Source organism: Mauremys reevesii, linkage group 17 (assembly GCF_016161935.1).
Source record: "Mauremys reevesii isolate NIE-2019 linkage group 17, ASM1616193v1, whole genome shotgun sequence".
NCBI classification, from domain to species: Eukaryota; Metazoa; Chordata; order Testudines; family Geoemydidae; genus Mauremys; species Mauremys reevesii.
This window is the reverse complement of record NC_052639.1, coordinates 14,503,779-14,520,551: the sequence shown is the minus strand read 5'-3', so window position 1 is coordinate 14,520,551 and position 16,773 is coordinate 14,503,779. Positions and strand designations below refer to the sequence as shown.

The 16,773-nt window shown below is 55.4% G+C and overlaps 1 long non-coding RNA gene and 1 other non-coding gene across 3 annotated transcripts in view; one reads left to right on the top strand and one right to left on the bottom strand.

Moving 5' to 3' along the window:
• The window catches only part of LOC120384918, a 32,251-nt gene that overhangs the window by 5,204 nt on the left and 10,274 nt on the right, over positions 1-16,773 (bottom strand). For both annotated transcript variants that reach the window (XR_005589162.1, XR_005589161.1), the window contains exon 2: positions 379-538. This is a non-coding gene — a long non-coding RNA (uncharacterized LOC120384918). The remainder of the gene's footprint in view (positions 1-378; positions 539-16,773) is intronic.
• Positions 5,082-5,163, top strand: TRNAS-CGA. Its single transcript has one exon. It is a non-coding gene; the product is annotated as a tRNA-Ser (tRNA).

Genomic DNA, 16,773 nt, shown 5'->3' with positions numbered 1-16,773 from the left:
CTGCACCCTCTGCCCCCACCACAAACCCTTCATCTCCGGTCCCAACCAGAGCCCTCATCCCCCTGCACGCTGACCCTCTCCCCCAGCCCTGAGCCCCTCCCATTCCCAGCCCCAGCCAGAGCCCTCACCCTGAGCCCCTCCCACACTCCAAACCCCTCAGCTTCAGCCACAGTCCTCACCCCTGCACCCCGTCCCTCTGCACCCCTCCCTCCGTACCCCTTCCCACCCCCAAACTCTCTCCCAGAGCCTGCCCCCCATTCCACTGCCCCAGCCTAGGGCCTGCACCCCAGACCTCCTCCCTCACCCAAACTCCCTCCCAGAGCCATCGGCAGAGTTTGGGCGGAGCGGGTTCTGGGCACCACCAAAATTTCTACAAACCTGCTCCCCCTTCCCCCTCTCAGGGTTATGACTGATCCAGTGTCAAATCGCTCAGGATTGTCGGGCAGATCCTGCCGGGTGTGTCCGCATCTCACATGTCTCCGATCCTCAGACAGGGCGAGCTGGGGATGAGCCGTGTCTGGATCCAGAGTCACCGTCACTGGGGACAGAGAGAATCGGAGCGTTAGGGGCAGAGCTCAGCCCTGGGGGAGGCGGGGACCATTTCTCACACTCCCCAGCAGCCCTGGTCTGGCTGGGACAGGCCTGGATCCCAGGGAGCTGCCTCTGTCCTGGGCGCCTGACACTGAGCAGAGACGTCACTGCAGTTCTCAGCCTGGGCAATGGGACCCACTTTTGTACATTGCCATGGTTACAGAGGCTGCAGCTCCCTGCTCCCCAGCTGGCTGTAGCTCAGATGGCAGAGGCTGGAGCATAGGTGCCGACTCCGTGGGTGCTCCGAAAAATTGGGCAGCTCCCCACCCCTCTGCCCAGCTCACCTCCACCTCCGCTCCGCCTCCTCCCTGAGCGCACCGTGCCCCGCTTCCCCAGCTCCCAGCACTTGCACCTGTTTCGCTCGGCCAGGAGGGAGGGGCAGGAGGGGGAAGGCAACACGCTCGGGAAGAGGTGGGGCCGGGACGGGGATTTGCAGAAGGGGTCCAATAGGGGCAGGGAGGGGGCTGAGACTTTGGGGAAGGGGTTGGAATGGGGGTGGGGAAAGGGTGGAGTCGGGGTGGGGCCCGGGGGCACGAGCACCCACCGGCACTGGGGGAAGTTGGTGTCTATGGTCTGGAGAGGAAAAGGGTCACAGAGATGAGAGCACCTGGTCTCTGATTTACAACGCCAGCCTGGGGAGCTGCTTCTCTGCCCTGAGTGCCTGGGACCCAGCAGAGATGCCCTGGCAGCTCCTCTCCCCCTGCTGGGACCTGCTGTGAGGGCTGCAGAAACTGCCTCTCTCCCCCCTTCCCTGCTGGGGCTGCTCCTCGGAGGGTGAGAGAGGAGGAACCTGAGGTTGTGCAGAGGGGAGTGAGAGGAGGGAGGCACCAGATATAAACCCAGGGGGAAGCTGCACGCTGAGCCCATCAGTGCAGGTTCTCAGCATTTAGTGTTTGTGTTTCTATTTCTTGGGCGGGTGGGGGGTGTCACAGTCGGTGTTGGGTTGGTTTGTGTCTTTACCTACTTGTTTATAAAACTGTCTTCATGCATTTTTTTTCTCTGAAGTGAAAAGCTTAATCCTTTCTCAATAAGCTGGCCAAATGCTTCACTGATACAACTCAGAAGCAAACAGTGAAATACAAGTACAGAGCCAATATTCATAACTTCAAATACAAGAATGGTACACACAGCATAAGCATAACCAGCAAATGACAACCTGTTCATAGACACCTCACTTCACCATCTTTGTACAAGATTTGTTGCAACTATATGACAGTGGTTGCAATAATGGTCTATATGGTCATAGTTCAATTAGATAAGGTCACACCCCTATCTGCTCTCAATGGACTTGCCTGGGAACGTTCCATCTGGAGTCTAGGTCGTGGCTTCTGCTGTGACTAAGCGAAATCAGGCATGGACGTGGGACGTGCCCATGTGACTCCAAACACCATCTCGTTACCTGTCATTTTCCACTCTCTCCGCTGAGGGCTTTGTTTGAAACAATGGGGGTTTCCATCCACAAGCTATAAAAGGCCCAGGACACATCTCCATTTGGCCTCTTTCCTGCTCAGACCTCTTGATGATGACCTTATACTAATGGGAGCGTTCTAACCAAAGGACTGAGGACCTTCCAGTGATTCAGAAGCAACCAGAGACATAAAAAGCCAACAGTTTATTCCATCACTGCTACAAGCGTGATCCAAGAACTTTGCAATTCTTGTATGTATTTGATTCCTTCAACCAATTTTAACCTTCCTTCCTTCCTTTCCAGAAATAAACCTTTATATTTTAGATACTAAAGGGTTGGCAACAGCATGATTACTGGGCTCAGATCTGAGTTGTATATTATTGACCTGGGTATATGGCTGGTCCTTTCAGATCAGAAGAACCCTTTCGGTTGATGAAATTGGGTTCCAATAACCACTCATCAGTAATTTCAGTGGTTTTGGTGGCGATATAAAGCCTGGAATGACTAAGGAGGCTGCTTTTCTGACTTCTCGTTAGCCAGTGTGGTGAAACAGAAGTTAACTTTTCTTGCTGGGTTGATTTATCTTATGGGAGCAAAATCACCATTTTGGGGGTATGTCTGCCCCATTTCTCAGCACTTTGGCCTGAATTTGGTATTCTCAGTTGTGACCCACTAAGGCACAGTGAGAGGTGGCTTTTGCTCCTCTGCCTGCTGCTAATGACAGTGAAGCTGCAAGACAAAGTCAACAGCAGAGCCAGAGCCAGAAGCTGCATCTTCTATCTTTGCTGTTCTCGTCTTTCCCCGTTTGGGTGCGTTTGCCTTATCTTGCCACCTAGGAAATGGGATTGGACTTTAACAAGAGACACCACAACAGTGACAGCTCCAGCCCATCTCAGCTGATCTCTCTGATCTCCCCAGGACAGCTGTTACCTTCTTCAAAACCACCCAAGAGACTGTCACATAAGGAACTTTCCTTCTAAAAACTCTCCCAGCTGAAGAGAAAGGGCACAGGGGATGCTGTTAAAGACAAGCCTTACTGACTCCTTTACATTTCCATTGCTTTAACTCTGTCTCTGTTTCTCTCTGTGTTTCAGTAACACACTAGCAGGGATGTGAGAGGTGTGTTTGCCATGGGACTAAGCGGGCTGAAGTCTCTCTCTACCAAACCGCCAGCCTTGTTTCCCCCGTTCAGTGTTGGACGGTGACAAGGGCACGTTAACACCTTTCACTCTTTCGGGGACCTTGAGCCTGTTTAAATGACCACAGAAGTTCCTGCCCCCTGTGTGAGTGGCATGGGGGACTGAGCGTCTTTTCTCCTTTCTCCCCTCTAGGATGTCAGAAGCCCCATAGACGGGGCGTGGCTCCTCCCCCTGCACACGCCATTAGTCTGGCCACAGGCTGAGACAACACAACTGTCCCAGGGCACAACTGCAACGTGGTGAAGGTGACATGTGGGTCGCAATCTCCTTTGGTTTATTACAAACCCGGGTTTCTGCATTTCCTACAAAACTAAATCTGTTTTCTAAATCGCTTCTCTGCTCAGGCTGCGGCTACGCCCCCTTGTGTCGGTAGAACGTATGTCGCTCAGGGGTGTGAATGAGCCACCCCGCGAGTGACACAGTTACACTGACCCAAGCGCCGGTGTGGGCAGGGCTATGGTGTTGGGAGAGCTTCTCCTGCCAACATGGCTACGGCTCTCGCTGGGGGTAGCGAATCTCAGCGGCTACACTCAAGAGCTAACGGCGGGGCCGCTGCACCGGTGCCAGCGTGAGCTCCCCAGAGCAGCCACCACCTCAGGGCAGGGACGATGGCCCTGACTGGGGACACAGTACGGGCCTGTCACCTCCAGGGCACTGGGTTCTCTTCTGCCCCCGGCAGGAGTGAACAAACGTCTGTATGACGTGGTGACCATTCACGGACCGGTGAGGAATGAGCTGGTGTGAGGGGAGCTGATCTCAGTCCAGTGGCAGGTGGGCAGATGGCCACAGAACAATGACCAGCAGGAACACTGGAATCTATTGGCCATCAAAGCATGGAGGCCGAGGAGTGAATTGCCCACGGGACCGAACTCATCCTGTCCCCAGAGCTGGTCTCCGTAAATCGGGGTGAAGCACATTGACGGGACACCTCGGGGAAGCTTGCACAGCCATTGCTGGGGCTGCAGCTATTCTGTGGCTGGATACACAGAGACTCATTCTCCAGTCCCTCAATTCAGCATTTCTCACGGGCAAGAAATTCAGAGTAAAATACGACAATAAAATATGATAATGATTAATGGGAAAAAACCTGTTTCTTTCTAGGTGTGAAACAGGGAAGTTCCAGCAGCTGGAGGACACGTCTCCTGATCTGGAAATCAGTCTTGGTTATTGGTGCCAAGAAAGCCAGTGCTCTGAAGGAGACTGAGGAAAATCAAAGGTACCGAGAAGGGAGTTAGGGGGGAAACGTTTCGGACTTCCGGAAGTGACGGGCTCTGACCAATTAGTGGCAATAGATACCAACATAGAACTGAAACAAATCAGAGTGAACCAATAAATTATCATTCCTGACTCAGGGGAAAAGGCTGGGTGGGGCCATGTGCCAAGGCAACAGCAAACGGTTCATAATCTGTAGTCATTTGAATGTGATTCATTTTTCCACTAACAAGTTTCTCTGAAGTGGTGAGAAATCCAGGGTCCGGGGAAGGGAGCCGTGGCCCATTCTCCTGTCGGACAGTCCAGTCGTGGCTTAGTCCTGTTTATAGATGGAGAAAAGAGTCCAATACAAACAGTTTAATCCAGCGAGAAAGTCAGTCCATTGGCGGATAGAGCCGGGAGCTGGTGGGGGGCAGAGCTGGATTCTACCTCACTGTCTGACCTTGGTCAGGTCAGGTCACCTCTCCCTGTCTCGGTCGTTACAGTGTGGAGAGGAACAATGACAGACCCCACAGGAGGGTGCTGGTTTGGTGCTTAACCACACGGCGAAGGAACGAGAGCCCCAAATTCCCCCTGGTGCTTTGGGAGCCGGGTTTGCTGTTTGAATTCTGCAGTTCAGATGACGTCAGGCCTGGGCGTTTCTCTGGCCTTAGGGGCCTGCTTTGCTCACAGCTGTGATGGCTGAGTAGCTAAGGTGTTAGACTCGAAATCCAAGAGGGTTTCCCTGCGCAGGTTCAAATCCTGCTCACAGCAAGGCCAGTGTTTTAGCCAGAGCCCATCTAAGAGGCCAGGGGCGGCTGAGTCTCCCCCAAACGGCCGCCCATGCAGGGGGGAACACTGGGGATGTGGGGCAGGTCACCCCGTCATGGGCCCATTGTCATCTTTCGAGTGCTGGAAGCGAAGCTCCAGAGAAGTGGGGGCTCCGCCTGCACCCGGCTCCGCCCTGCCTCTTAACCCGATGCCCTGCTCTGCCTCCTCCCATCCCCCCTCCGCCTCTTCCCCCAAGGCCTGCGCCCCACCCCCGCTGGGCCTTTTCCCCCGAACCCCCTCCCTCTCTCTGCCTCTTCCTGCCCCTGCTCCGCCTCCTTCCCCAAGGACCCTCCCCACCCCCCGCTCACCTAAGGCAGGAAAAAGCGATGGGTGCCTGGCCCCATGGCAGCCCCCCTTAGGGGAAAGGGGCAGAGAGGAGAAAGCAGCAGGTGAGTGGCGTCTTAGATCATAGAACTGGAAGGGACCTCAGCTAATCCAACCCCCTGCTCAGAGCAGGACCAATCCCCAGACAGATTTTTACCCCAGTTCCCAAAACGACCTCCTCAAGGATTGAATTCCCAACCGTGGGTTTAGCAGGCCAATGCTCAAACCACTGAGCTGTCCTCTTGGGGGAAGTGAGGGGCAGGTAGGGGATCTGGGGAGGGGCCGGCGGGCAGTGAACAGCAAGTGGGCGGGGCCTCGGGGGAAGAGGATGAGCAGGGGCAGGGCCTCTGTGGCCGGGCCATGGTCTGGGCACCGGTGGCCCCCCAACTTCTAGGGGTCACTCATCTGAAACCCAGGATGAAAGTGACATGGGCCTGAGTCTTGTTGGGGCTGAGGCTACATCACACCTTTACCTTCGGGGCTCTACCGGGGCATGACGCCCCCAGACACGGCCAGAGACAGGGCAAGGGGCCTCAGCACGGGAGAGAGTCAGGCCCAGAGTTAGACGAGGGGGGCAGAGAATAGTCTTCATTCTGGTTAGTTACACGGCGCCCTTGCTAGAAATCCTTCCTGTATTTTCTCCAGTTCACTCCCTGACGCTGTAGCGCTGCCCCGTTCCCCCGTTTGTGCCATTGAATTGTCAGGTTCTGTCAAATAATAGCAGCAATCCAGCCATAAACACGACAGCCTGAAATCTCAGCTCTCCCCCTCCCCTTGCGCTAAAGAGAGAGAGGAGACCCAGGCAGCCAGTTTCTCTGGGACAGAAGACAAAGGACAGAGGCTTGTGGGAAGATGAGATCAGATGCTTGGCTGGAAAGAGGGGGCGTCTGGACTGGGGAGAGAAAACAGCCAGAGCCCACATGGCTGCAGGAGAGACCTAGCTGGACTGTGCAGAGGGAGGTTAGGCCTGAGGCCCTGAGAGTTTCCTGTACTATGTTCAGATGCTCAATAAACCCCTCTCTTACACTGGCTGAGCATCACTGCAGTCTAGAGATCGGGGCTGCATTCTTCCTCTGGGAGTAGAGGCCCCAGGGTCCAGAGGGAGGGGACTCCCTGAGGGGCCCATGGCAGACAGGCATGCTCAGGTCTCAGAGAAGTGCCTTTCACGGAGGCAGAGGGGCCTTTACCCTCGAGAGAGAGTGACTCTCCAAGAAGGGCTGTCACACTGAAGGGGGTTCCTTCCAAGGACTGTACGGGGCTGAGAGACTGCACAAGTCCTGGGAGGCAGTGACACCATCCATGGCTAGATAAACAGAGGCTGGAAAGGGAAGTGATTCAGCTGTAGTGAGACTGATACTGGAACACTGCATCCCGTTCTGGTGTCCACGTTTCAAAAATAACGTTTTAAAAACTGGAGAGGGTGCAGAAAAGAGCCATATTTGAGGGATGGAGAAGATGTCTTATAAGGAGGCATTGAAAAGCTCAATCTGTTTAGAGGAGAGCTGATTGCAGTGTGCAAGTGCGTTCGCGAGAGAAAACACCAAGTATTTAAAGGGCTCTTTAGTCTTGCAAAGAAAGGCATAACAAGAACCAATGGCTGGAAGCAGAAATCAGAAAAATTCTCATTGGAACAAGGCAGAGATTTGTAAGAGGGAGGGTGATTCATCACTGGAACAAGCTGCCAAGAGAAGTGATGGATTCTGCATCTCTTGATGTCTTCCAATGAAGACTAGAGGCCTTTCAGGAAGGTGCTTTAGTCAAAAAGAAGCTATTGTGATACACAGATGGGCTGGGATATGCAGGGAGTCAGATTAGATGCTCTAATGGTCCCTTCTGGCCTTAAGGCTACTAATTTATGAAAAACTGATGTTTTATTGTGTAGCGGCTCCATCCACAGACTGAACAGTCATTGAGTGCAGTGATTCAGGGGAAACAACTCCAACACCCAACGAGGCTGGCCAGGGGCAGGACATCAGCTTTGAGGGGAGGGGTGGGTGTGGCAGTGACATCACAAAGGCCTTTTGCAGGAACTCGGCCTATTGGGCAAAGGTGGTGGGAAGGGGGTGACCTCACAGAGAGACCCCGACATCAGCCGGGCAGGACCAAGGTGCAGGGCCAGGCCAGTCTCTGAGACCCCCCGGCTTTGCTGCCGCAAGTCTCCTTCGCGAGGTCTCTCCTCGAGGGCTGAGAGAGAATTAGGATTCACGGCTGTGAGCATGAGGAGGAACCTCTGTGGAGTTTTCTCCTTTCCTGCCACTGACTGTGCCGAAAACAAACTTCCCTTTGACAAGGTAAGAGGCTGAGAGAGGTTTGGAACCTGTTCAGTCTGATCCACCTGGCGCAGGCAGCATTCTAGGCCCAAGAAACACTGGCTTCAGGTGGCAGAATTTGATTTCCTACCTAGGGTTTGATGGTTGGAATCCCTGGGGACATTGGGGTTTGTCCTTTTTGGTTTCCCTTTTCCTCTTTCCTCCCTCCTTTCTCTTGCTTCTTTTCCTGCTTTCCCCTGCTTCCCTCCCTCTACCAAGGACGGGTGTGTGGAGTGCGGGCAGGGCAGGGGTATTGCTCTCATTGTGGGAGGTCCTCACCAAGAGGTGGGGATGGATCCGAGAGTGATCTCCTCTGATGGTGACCTGGGCCGTCCTTTGGGACATCTGGTGAGACCCCTCAGCCTCCCGCCCCTCAGAGTCTCAGTGCTGATTGGCCGAGCAGGGGGCTATCGACAGCGAGGAGACTCAGGTCAGTTTGGTCTTTTTTCAGATCAGGCAAAGAAGTCACAACCAATCCAATGTACGGGATTAATCTTGCTGCTTCTCTCCATTAATTGTCTCTTGGCAGTTCATGATTTCCTCTAATGTTCTAAGTTTTCTAAAATACTTGCTGAATAATTATTATGAACCACAGTTGGTCTGTAGCTCACTTGAGAGCACTTTATTCTGATCAGTCAATGTATGAAATTCAAGATGTGACAGGTAGGTTGAAAGTCAGGAGCAGTGTTTCCTCTGCTTTGTTATGTCCGTGTGCGGAATGAATTGTGTTGTGCGCACCAATATGGAGGTGAGGTGTGACACTCTCCTGTATATTGGTGCACGTTACAAAATTCATTCTGCACATGGACGGTGTGTGGCAACGCTGCTGCCGGCTCCAGGCCCCAGCACAGGACCATGGTGGCGCAGCCCAGGACAGCGGCAGCACTACCAGCCCTGCTCTGCGGACTCCTGGCATCGCTCAGGGGTGGGGCACGGGCAGAAGGAGGCAGGACCTTGGGGGAAGGGGGGTGGGATAGGACCTGGGCCACACCCCCCTAGGGATGGCTTTTGGTGCTAAAGATGGAGCTATGCAGCTTACAGAAATATTTTTTTTTGGGAGCGAGTGGGGGTGGCAAAGGGGGATTTGAACCCTGGTCTCCCACATCCTGGTCAAATACTGTAAATGCTGTAAGAGAGCCAGCAGCACCGTGACCTCTTCCTGCTCTGGTGGATTGTTTTGTACCGAATGGCCTAAGCACCTAACCCCAGGTGAGGGGCTCCCAAGCAGACCAAGGTCCCTCTCTCCAAGCCAGACCTGGGTGCCTAAGCTCCAGAGAAGGGTGGGGCTCAGGACACACCCCTCATCAGCATTTCCCATTGGGGTGGAGATGCCCAGCATGCTGGGTTTTGTGGGTCCTACTTTCAGGCACCTCCTTCTTCCCATTGATTGTACAGGAGCCTGGGTGCCTAACTCAGGCTTTGTGGATTCTAGTGACTTTTAGCTGCCTAAAAGTTTGGTGCTGTGAGGTTCCTTTGTGGATCCAGGCCTTAGTTCTTTTACTCCGTAGCTGGGGTGGGTGAGTTTCACCCCAGCTGCCAGGAGCTGCATCACTGCCTAGGACAGGGGTCGGCAACCTTTCAGCAGTGGTGTGCTGAGTCTTCGTGTATACACTCTAATTTAAGGCTTCGCGTGCCGGTAATACGTTTTAGAAGGTCTCTCTGTAAGTCTGTAATATAGAACCAAACTACTGTTATATGTAAAGTAAACAAAGTTTTCAAAATGTTTCAGAAGCTTTATTTAAAATTAAATTAAAATGCAGATCTTATTAGTTTAGTGTGACCCTTGCCCTTGCTTTTCCTTGCTGAGTTTTCCAATGTCTGGCACGGATTTGGATACTTTAAGCTGCGCACAGGCTTCTGAGAGATCACTTGTTAACCGGCTCTGAGGGGGACAGAGGACAGATTTCATGTGTGAAAATACCTGTTCACACAGGTACGTGGATCCAAATGCTGAAAGCATTGCAAACGCAATTTTCTTCAAACAGTTAAATTTCACAGGCAGTGACGTCCAGCAGGTCAGAATAGAGGCCCCATGATCTCTCTCGGTAGCTTCAAGTGCACTCCCCAGATCCACAAACTTTGATGTCCACAATTCTGAGCTTTTTAACTGAATGAGCTGCATTTTGAAATCTTCAGCACCCATCCACTGAAATACAGACAAATCCAAGTCGCTTTCGTTGAACTTTTCAGATTTAATTAGAAAAGAAAGCATTGGGCCAAATCGCTTGAAATCGGTCAGAAAATTCTGATTCCAATTCTTGCATGTACTTTCCAATCTCATTGACACTGACAGTGCAACGTGTCAATAGCTCTTTTATGAGTTGGAAGTAGCGGAAAGTAGAAGTTTGAATATCCTTGGAAAAAACTGCTAGTTTCACAACAAATGCTTTCCAGGCTTCATAAAGATCCAGAATTGTTTGCCCTGCACCCTGGAGACAGAGGTTGCCTTCGTTTAGGTGAGCGGTGATATCGGTTAGAAACATGAGCTTACGCAGCCATTTGTCATCCAGTTCGGGGTAGTTTTGTTCTTTTTCTGACAAAAAGACCTTGATTGCATCAAAACAGTTTACACAGCCCACCAAAACCTTGCCACGACTTAGCCACCGAATGTTGCTGGGAAGAGGGAATTCGTTATAAGCACTGTCCATCTCTTCTAGCAGTGCTTGAAATTGTCTGTGAGTCAAAGCAGATTGAGCAACAAGAAATTCACAATTCGCACCACTGTATTCGTCACATTATTAAGTTCTGAATTAGAAATTTTAGCACACAGGTTTTCTTGATGGATGATACAGTGCAATTTGACTGTCCGACGGCCAATTTGATCTTCAAGTAACTTTACAAATCCCTTCTGTTTTCCGACCATGGCAGGAGCACCATCTGTTGTCACACAGAATATTTTTCTGATGTCAACTCCTCGTTCTTTCAAAACTTTCCAGTATATCTTCCCCCTTTGTTGTGCCACTCCACACAGGGGTTTTAGGCAACAAAGTTCCTCTTGGATTTCATCGGAAGCACAACTGCCGAACGTCGTTTATATCCACGCTCTCATCAACTGCCACACTAAACACTGCTGTGTCTTTCAATGCAGTCGTCTGCTTTTCCTTAATGTTTTCTGCGATTTCACTTCTGCGTCTCTCAACCGTTAAGAACATAAGAACATAAGAAAGGCCGTACCGGGTCAGACCAAAGGTCCATCTAGCCCAGTATCTGTCTACCGACAGTGGCCAATGCCAGGTGCCCCTGAGGGAGTGAACCTAACAGGCAATGATCAAGTGATCTCTCTCCTGCCATCCATCTCCATCCTCTGACGAACAGAGGCTAGGGACACCATTCTTACCCATCCTGGCTAATAGCCATTTATGGACTTAGCCACCATGAATTTATCCAGTCCCCTTTTAAACATTGTTATAGTCCTAGCCTTCACAACCTCCTCAGGTAAGGAGTTCCACAAGTTGACTGTGCGCTGCGTGAAGAAGAACTTCCTTTTATTTGTTTTAAACCTGCTGCCTATTAATTTCATTTGGTGACCCCTAGTTCTTGTATTATGGGAATAAGTAAATAACTTTTCCTTATCCACTTTCTCAACATCACTCATGATTTTATATACCTCTATCATGTCCCCCCTTAGTCTCCTCTTTTCCAAACTGAAGAGTCCTAGCCTCTTTAATCTTTCCTCATATGGGACCCTCTCTAAACCCCTAATCATTTTAGTTGCTCTTTTCTGAACCTTTTCTAGTGCTAGAATATCTTTTTTGAGGTGAGGAGACCACATCTGTACACAGAGATGTACACATCTGTACTCTGCCGTTCTGGCAGAGATGGGCTCAGCTCGCCCCCGCTCTGGGGTTTCAGCCGCTGGCTCCTGCCAGCTGGGGTCTCAGCCCCCTGCCAGCCTGAGGTTCCTTCCCCCAGGCCAGCAGTGGGTGCTGAGTGGGGCTGCGGCAGGGGCCAGCAGCGGGAACCCCAGAGTGGCAGCAAGGGGCCATCAAAAATTGGCTCACGTGCCGTAGGTTGCTGACCCCTGGCCTAGAGTCTCGCTCCAGTTCAACAAGTGCTGGGGCCAGGCTGGAAAGTGACTCTGCAGCAATGGCTCCTGCTCTGCCCCTGAGTGTCTGCGCGGCGCAGAGCTGCTGCCCCAGCGCCCCCAGGCTCCCCCCGTTAGCAGGGGCTGTAGCTGCTGGGGAGGAAACGCCCCCGGGAATGCAGGACAGTGAGCGGCTCCTCATGCAGGGGGGGGGAGCCTGGAAGGGGCAGCTGGAGCAATCAGTGCGGAGGGAGGGGCCGGGCACCCAGCCTTGCCCTGCAGGCCCCCCCGGGCAGACTGACTTGCCTGGGAGAGGGGAGGGGCAGGGAGAGTGTCGTGAGTGGGGGTGGCTCCCCTCCTGCCCAGCAGAGGGAGCGCCCTCGCAGGCACCCAAGTGGGCGGAGCCACCCCCACCAGTCCCCGCCCCCCGGAAGTCAAGGGGCGGGACAGGAAGTAGAAATGCCGGCCGCCAGCGCTCAGTCCGGGCCCAGCCGCTGCCGGGAGCAGACGTGCCAGCGGGAGCTCCTGACTGGGAACCCTCCAGGGCCCGAGGCAGCTGCCCTGACTGGCCAGAGCTTCCCCGCGCCCGCTACGAGGAGGAGCCGCCGGAGCCTCCCCGCCCCTGCTGTTACCCGGAGGAGCCGCCCGAGCCCGCCTGGCCGGACGTCCCCGAGGAGCTGCCGGACCTGCCACCAAGCCCTGGTCCCCAGGAGCCCGTGCTGGTGGACTGGCCTGGGACCGATGCCACGGCCGAGCTAGGCCCTGAGGGGGGAGGGGGGAGTAGCCCGGGGGTAGCCGACCCCTGTCAGGCTGCAGACGCAGACGAGCCCATGTCCGTGTGTTGCGGTCTGGACCCCACTGACCAGCGGCGGTGAGAGCTGCTGCCTAGGGCCCCGGGCTGGGACACAGGGGAGTGGGTGGGCCTGTGTCCCCCCTGCCACCCCACTCACGGGTGGCAGTTTTCCCCCTCACCCAACGCTCCGGTCTAGGGACCTGGGCCTATAGAGCTACAGTTTATTTGCCGCTCAGCCCCTGCCACAAAGGGCCTGGGCTCTCTGACCTGTTTATTTGCCGCTCAGCCCCTGCCACAAAGGGCCTGGGCTCTCTGACCTGTTTATTTGCCGCTCAGCCCCTGCCACAAAGGGCCTGGGCTCTCTGACCTGTTTATTTGCTGCTCAGCCCCTGCCACAAAGGGCCTGGGCTCTCTGACCTGTTTATTTGCCGCTCAGCCCCTGCCACAAAGGGCCTGGGCTCTCTGACCTGTTTATTTGCCGCTCAGCCCCTGCCACAAAGGGCCTGGGCTCTCTGACCTGTTTATTTGCCGCTCAGCCCCTGCCACAAAGGGCCTGGGCTCTCTGACCTGTTTATTTGCTGCTCAGCCCCTGCCACAAAGGGCCTGGGCTCCGCGTACTGTATTTCAGCTCAGCCCCTGCACCAGAGGGCCTGAGCTTCCTAAACATTGTTTACTGTTGTTCAGCTGAGTCACAAGGCATGTCTGCCTTCTCTCCATGGGTCAGTTGTGTAGCTGATGGTCCTTAATGGGCCATCAAGCAGGCTAAGCAGCTCTAACACCAGCTTGTCTGGGATATCACCCAGAAGCACATCACCAACTTGAAATACAGACAGTATAGAGCCAATATACATAACTTCAACTAAAAGTGATACATGCACACAGACAGCATAATCATAACCAGCAACCCATAACCTGGTCTTAGACGCCTTATATGACCCCCTTTACCTAAGATTTGGTGCCACTACAGGACCTTGGTTGCAACCCATGTTCTATATGGTCCCAATTTATATCAATAACGTCACAGAGGGACAAGGAGCTCTCCCCTTCTCTCTGTTCCCTGCAGCCTCCTGGCCAGGGTGGGGTGGGATTCTGCTCCTCTGTCCCTCCCAGACCCATCCTACTGTGCTTCTTCCCCCATGAATGGTGGGGCTGTGGCTTGGGCAGCAGGCACTGAGTGGGGGGCACCTGTTATTTCAGGGGCCGGTGAGCTTCGAGGAGGTGGCTGTGTATTTCCCCACAGGGCAGGGGGCTCTGCTGGACCCCGCTCAGAGAGCCCTCTACAGGGACGTCCTGCAGGAGAACTATGGGACTGTACTTGGCATTGTATGATGGAGGGGCTAGCCCTCAACTAAGTAGCACTCGATAGGCAAGGGACATGGGTCCCAACCCCCCTTCCCCCAGCCAATGAATTGAGAGAGGCTGAGGATAGATATTTGTGTCTGGTATCATGGGCCCCTTCTGAGAGCCCTAAACACGACTTTTACTCCTCTTCTCTCCAGCATGCCATAGTAGAGTGAATTGTGACTACTGAGCTAAAGTGACTGATACTTGCTTTCAGCCTTAGACCTACTTTGCACTAGTGCTGCACTAGTGCTGAGGCTCCCTCGCTAACAGCTAAATTCACTGAGAGCTGAGGTCACTAAAGAGCTGAGATCACTGAGAACTGTGTTAAGTGGGGGGAGGCTGGAAGACAAGTTGGTGAGTGGCTTGCACAGAGGGTTGGAGAGCAGAGACGCATGGCGAATAGAGTAGATAGTGGAGAGCCTTGGCGAGTGGCGCGGATAGCAGGGTGGCTGGCGGAGAGGAGAGGAAAGGAGAGTGGGTGACACGGAGGAGCGGATAGCAGAGTGGCTGGCGGAGAGGAGCGGATAGCAGGGTGGCTGGCGGAGAGAAGCCGATAGCAGGGTGGCTGGCGGAGAGGAGCGGATAGCAGGGTGGCTGGTGGAGAGGAGCGGATAGCAGGGTGGCTGGCGGAGAGGAGCGGATAGCAGGGTGGCTGGCGGAGAGGAGCGGATAGCAGGGTGGCTGGCGGAGAGGAGCGGATAGCAGGGTGGCTGGCGGAGAGGAGCGGATAGCAGGGTGGCTGGCGGAGGAGCGGATAGAGGAGTGGCTGGCGGAGAGGAGCGGATAGCAGGGTGGCTGGCGGAGAGGAGCGGATAGCAGGGTGGCTGGCGGAGAGGAGCGGATAGCAGGGTGGCTGACACAGAGGAGCGGATAGCAGGGTGGCTGACACAGAGGAGCGGATAGCAGGGTGGCTGGCGGAGAGGAGCGGATAGCAGGGTGGCTGGCGGAGAGGAGCGGATAGCAGCGTGGGTGACTGAGAGGAGCGGATAGCAGGGTGGCTGACACAGAGGAGCGGATAGCAGGGTGGCTGGCGGAGAGGAGCGGATAGCAGAGTGGCTGGCGGAGAGGAGCGGATAGCAGGGTGGCTGGCGGAGAGGAGCGGATAGCAGGGTGGCTGGCGGAGAGGAGCGGATAGCAGGGTGGCTGGCGGAGGTGAGCGGATAGCAGAGTGGGTGACACAGAGGAGCGGATAGCAGGGTGGCTGGCGGAGAGGAGCGGATAGGAGCTGATAGCAGGGTGGCTGGGGGAGAGAGGCGGATAGCAGGGTGGCTGGCGGAGAGGAGCGGATAGCAGGGTGGCTGGCGGAGAGGAGCGGATAGCAGGGTGGCTGGCGGAGAGGAGCGGATAGCAGGGTGGCTGGCGGAGAGGAGCGGATAGCAGGGTGGCTGGCAGAGAGGAGCGGATAGCAGGGTGGCTGGCAGAGGAGCGGATAGCAGGGTGGCTGGCGGAGAGGAGCGGATAGCAGGGTGGCTGGCGGAGAGGAGCGGATAGCAGGGTGGCTGGCGGAGAGGAGCGGATAGCAGGGTGGCTGGCGGAGAGGAGCGGATAAGCAGAGTAGGTGACACAGAGGAGGGGATAGCAGGGTGGCTGGCGGAGAGGAGCGGATAGCAGGGTGGCTGACGGAGAGGAGCGGATAGCAGGGTGGCTGGCGGAGAGGAGCGGATAGCAGGGTGGCTGGCGGAGAGGAGCGGATAGCAGGGTGGCTGGCGGAGAGGAGCGGATAGCAGGGTGGCTGGCGGAGAGGAGCGGATAGCAGGGTGGCTGGCGGAGAGGAGCGGATAGCAGGGTGGCTGGCGGAGAGGAGCGGATAGCAGGGTGGGTGACGCAGAGGAGCGGATAGCAGGGTGGCTGGCGGAGAGGAGCGGATAGCAGGGTGGCTGGTAGTGAGGAGCGGATAGCAGAGTGGGTGACACCGAGGAGCGGATAGCAGGGTGGGTGACACAGAGGAGCGGATAGCAGGGTGGCTGGCGGAGAGGAGCGGATAGCAGAGTGGCTGGCGGAGAGGAGCGGATAGCAGGGTGGCTGGCGGAGAGGAGCGGATAGCAGGGTGGCTGGCGGAGAGGAGCGGATAGCAGGGTGGCTGGCGGAGAGGAGCGGATAGCAGGGTGGCTGGCGGAGAGGAGCGGATAGCAGGGTGGCTGGCGGAGAGGAGCGGATAGCAGGGTGGCTGGCGGAGAGGAGCGGATAGCAGGGTGGCTGGCGGAGAGAAGCCGATAGCAGGGTGGGTGACGCAGAGGAGCGGATAGCAGTTTGGGTGACACAGAGGAGCGGATATCAGGGTGGGTGACACAGAGGAGCGGATAGCAGGGTGGCTGGCGGAGAGGAGCGGATAGCAGGGTGGCTGGCGGAGAGGAGCGGATAGCAGGGTGGCTGGCGGAGAGGAGCGGATAGCAGGGTGGCTGGCGGAGAGGAGCGGATAGCAGGGTGGCTGGAGGAGAGGAGCGGATAGCAGGGTGGCTGGCGGAGAGGAGCGGATAGCAGGGTGGCTGGCGGAGAGGAGCGGATAGCAGGGTGGCTGGCGGAGAGGAGCGGATAGCAGGGTGGCTGGCGGAGAGGAGCGGATAGCAGGGTGGGTGACACAGAGGAGCGGATAGCAGGGTGGCTGGCGGAGAGGAGCGGATAGCAGGGTGGCTGGCGGAGAGGAGCGGATAGCAGGGTGGCTGGCGGAGAGGAGCGGATAGCAGGGTGGCTGGCGGAGAGGAGCGGATAGCAGGGTGGCTGGCGGAGGAGAGCGGATAGCAGGGTGGCTGGCGGAGAGG